This window comes from Pteropus alecto, unplaced genomic scaffold (genome assembly GCF_000325575.1).
Source record: "Pteropus alecto unplaced genomic scaffold, ASM32557v1 scaffold206, whole genome shotgun sequence".
Lineage (NCBI taxonomy): Eukaryota > Metazoa > Chordata > Mammalia > Chiroptera > Pteropodidae > Pteropus > Pteropus alecto.
In genome coordinates this window covers 4,005,610-4,010,004 of record NW_006438906.1, presented here as the reverse complement: position 1 = coordinate 4,010,004, position 4,395 = coordinate 4,005,610, and the positions used below count along the sequence as shown (strand labels likewise).

Here is a 4,395-nt window from a genome sequence, read left to right as displayed (position 1 = left end):
ATGTGCCTGATCCTGTCTGATCTCAGAAGCTAAGCAGGATCGGGCCTGGTTAGTTCTTGGATGGGAGACCACCTAGGAAGACCAGATGCTGTAGGCATAAAAAAAATTAAAAAATAAAGGAATTGTAAAATGACAAGGTCCTTGCAATCTGTGAAGTCAATCAAGGGTTGCTCGCCTAAAAAAAAGTCTGAAATGTGTCATCAGATGCTATGGCATTGTCCTTCAGTGGATTTTTTGTAAGATAGAAATGTGATTTTGAAAAAAATGCTCAGATGAAAAAAGCAGTCTTAAAAAATGCAATCTATGGTTTAATTAAAACTATGGAAATCAAACAGTTGTGGCTAAGAAATCCACAGGCACGGCCCTGCTTTGCTAGACCAAGGACCCTGTGAATGAGGTTCACTGTCTTCTGTGCAAAGGAATCTTTATTTGGCATTGGATAAAAGCCAGCCCTTCATTCTGTTTTCTAAAACCTGGAAGAAAACATTCAGAGGAATACCAATCAGAAGTAAAATAGGTTAGAGAATGGAAATTCTAAGGTACTAGGAAAGGGAGGGCTAAATATACTTGAAAAAATAGTAATCATGACAACAACTTTGTAAGGTATTTTCGAGTGTGCAAATATTTTTATATACATTGCTTTATTTAAAATGGCTTTTCTTCTACCTAGCTTTTTATCTCACTGCCTGTGAAAATCGCTACAGATCTAAAGAGCTGAGAAATAGTTACTTGCTTAGGCTCCGTTCCCTTTATTGGCCTTGAAGCTAGGGATATGGAATTCTGTGTAGAATTCATTTTGAACCCAGTGGAAATTACCTAGAAGGGAAACAGCTGGGCCCAGGTAACAAACAGGCATTTCACTGGGGCTCTATTCATTGGAGGACCTCCAAACATTTGGCAGACCTTTCCTTACACGTACCAGTGGAGCCTTGCATTGTAAGAGGCACAGAACTGCTGTGAGCTGCCCGCCGTCACACAGCAAGTCAGTCACGGAATTGTGTAGAATTAAGATCCCTCTTTCTTTTCCCTCTTGAATCCCCACCCAGCCCAAGTGTCAGTTATCCCAAGGGATTTCTTTCATGGTCCTCTTTTACTGCCCGTCTCAGCTCCAGAAAAGATCTGTTTTCTCTTCATATTTTCCCACAGGGCTGCAGGTCAGAACCATGGTGTATTTGTTAAATGCATTATGTGTTTTTGCCCCTGCAACTTTCCTGTTAGATGATGTGATATTTTAGGGGGAAGAGAGAAAGTGAGAAAGAAAGAAAACTACTCAGAGTTGTTAACCTTGAATTTTGGCCGTTTTTTTTTTCTTGAAGACAGGCTGCTGTTTCCTATCTGATTTGAGCCTCCATGTTCTCAGGATGAGGACTAAATCTTTACACAAAAATCCAAGGGTTAGCTGTTTGAGAGGAAGCTTTGGTCCTCACTGGAGCGTTCTGAGGGAGCCTGAGTTATTTTATTAAGGACAGTGCTGAATGCCTCTGGTTTACGCTTCTCTTTCGAAGTTTATTTTATGTTTTGTTGTGGTTTTCAGATTTCTCATGGTTTGGATTTGGGAAAGTAAAATCAAGACAAGGTGTTGGTAAGTAGTTACTCACTCCTTCTTTGGCTAAGTAATGAGCTTGTGTTTAATTCAGATGAAACTGCTTAGCTCTCCTCCATCCTTGTTGGCCGTTTATTCATTTTCTGTGATCCTGGTTTCTGATTTGCTGAAGAAAGAGGCCTAGAAGTTTTCCGGAAAAGGCATTACTGTTGCTAATTGAGTTCAGTAAATGGTTCTGTACTTTTGAAGTCGACTTGTTTTTATCCTATGAGGAAGCATCAACTGTCATTCAATTCTAGGTTGTTGATGCATTTTTAAGAAGGTTAAGGAAATAAAATGCAACTGTACTACAGCTCTGTGCACGGCAAAGTTAGCTGAAAATTCAAGTCTGGAAAAGTGTGAGTCAACTTTCTCCCATTGGCCAAGATGTAATAAATTTCTGAATTGGTAAATCAGCTGTTCATTTATGACCATTTCTCTTTCAAAACAAGACTAACATCCAGACACTGTGATTTGTGCTTGATTGCATTCTATTTCTTGCATTCAGACAATGTGCTGACAATTGAAAAGCAGAGTTTGTAGCTTACCAACTAAATGAATATAGATAATGTATCACATCTCTAGGATTGAAATCAGGTGTGATCTCCTGGGACCTCCAATTTGTTCAGTATTTTCTTTGGGTATAGAGGTGACAAACAAGAACTACTTAGAAGGCATGAAAAAACATACTTTCTTCTATTCTGCATGTGCGTTTTCAAGATCTGGCCATCTTAGGCATCTATTGGTTGGTATTTATTTTGGAAGCAAGGTCGGCTGGCTACAGGTAAAATTGCAAAGTAGGAGAAGTGTACCAGTGTCACAGAGCCTTTCAGTTCTGAGCCATCTGCTCCATACGTGTTCATCCATCCATACGAGGAACCATGTTTTCCAGTTCTTTTTGAGCCTGATATTTGTCACTTTGTCTCTTAACTAGCCCCATGGATTCCAAGGGGAAAGATCTTAAAGAGCAGAGAGAAAGTGGAGATGTGGCAAAGTTGGAATATTAAGCTTGACCAGAACAGGATTTGTTGGTGACTCCCCAGGGGCAAATTTCAGACACAGCTGATCATAGTCATTTCGCGATACCAGAGAGTGTCCTACTGGGCAATCTTGATGGTGTACTATTTTAAAGCTTGTTCTGTGTATAAGGGTGGCAGGGGGAGTTGGATGATAAACTCTCCCATAACAGCACAGTGAGATGGGGTCTTCTCTCCTCTAAATAGCAAATTACTGTAACCACTTAAACATTTTCCAGGCCAGTTTGCCCTGCAGAGGGTTGCTGGTACCTGGAAAGCTTCAAAAACAGGTTTCACCCAGCAGAGATAATTCTTCTTCATAAATGTTCTTTCAGCTACAGTTCGTCAGAGGTGCTTCTGCTTTGAAATGTTGGTTTTGTTATTGTTTAGGTGTGGTGAGGCCAATAGGCCAGGAAACAACTGCCACTGAAAAGAGAGTTCACTACTCACAGTTCCCAAGAGAAGAGGGCATGCCAATTCTGGTGGGGGGTGGGGGTAGGGCACATGGGGGAACACCTGGGTTGATCAGGAGGCAGCGGGAGCGAGAGGAAAACGTGGACAAGGGCCTTTATTGTGGTCTCCTCAGGAAGCAATGGGCAAGGTAAGGTAAGCAGGTTTAGGATTGGCTGGTTTGGGGAACTTCAGTAGGTTCTGGGGTACAGGACCTAGTTGTCTGATACCTGGTTCTGAGGTAAGTGGGCATGTGGATAGTGGCCTGGAGTACAATAGCTTGATAAGGAATGTGTATGTGTTTGGAGTGTAGATTATGGATTAGTTGGTTCATCTATAAAAGGTATGCTCTCAGGAAAGTTCTTTACTATCAATAGGAGGAACTAGCTAACCCTAGACAGGGCAGTACTTCCAATGTCATCAAGACCCCAGATATTGAAACTTCAGAATACAGAAAATAAAGCACATGCTTAATATAGCTCTTCAAGAACAATAAATTCCCCCCTCACCTTAACGGCATTTTTTGGTCTCGAGAGAAGGAAATTCCTTCCCCAGATGACCTTCATAGATTCTTATCACAGGAAAATAAGTTCGGCTTAGAAAGGTCTGTAAAGTCATAGATGCAGGATATGTTACTGAGCAGCTCTGACAAAAGAAAAATGCCTCTTCAAATCTGAGATGTATTAAAAGAGAAATGGGCTAAAAATGTTTCCAGGCATAACTAGTATTTGTCAGCTCTGTAATTAGAACTATCTACCCCAAACTCAGCAAATTGCACATACCCAGCAATTTAAAACTTTTTATTAATTTTATTATAAGACATTTTCTCAAGTCTTCATATGAATTTCTTATAACACTCTGTGATATGCCCCTGACTCTTCTGTCTGCCTTTTCATGGTGTCTCCTGAAGCACGTGCACAGACACACAATGACACATCGCATGACATGCACAGACAGGCTGCTGTCAAATTATATAGACATTTATTGTCCCCGCTGAGAGCTTTTCTCCTTCCCAACTTTGCTGAGCTTCATTAGATCAAAATGTTCATAGAAAAATGGGCTGAATCCCTGCAACCTTGCCAACCACATCGATCTTCCAGGATTTGGAACATCAATAATGAAGAAAACAGCACTTGAAATAATATTCCAATTGACAAATTGTTGAGGTTTACGTGTTGCTCAGATTTGTCAACAGCAACCTTCTGGCAGAGCGAAAAGACTTTTGAAAAATGACCTTTGGTGTTTTATACTGCTCCTATGCTTAAAATCTCCCAAGCCCCCCAAAGAGAGCCTATTTCCTTTTGATCTGTTACCTCAGAGTCAAGGATTTAAATCAGAGAGGCTAGA

At 40.7% G+C, this 4,395-nt stretch overlaps 1 protein-coding gene across 7 annotated transcripts in view; it reads left to right on the top strand.

Moving 5' to 3' along the window:
- Nucleotides 1–4,395, top strand: part of NTRK2 (neurotrophic receptor tyrosine kinase 2) — a 318,904-nt gene that overhangs the window by 172,993 nt on the left and 141,516 nt on the right. The window lies entirely within an intron of this gene.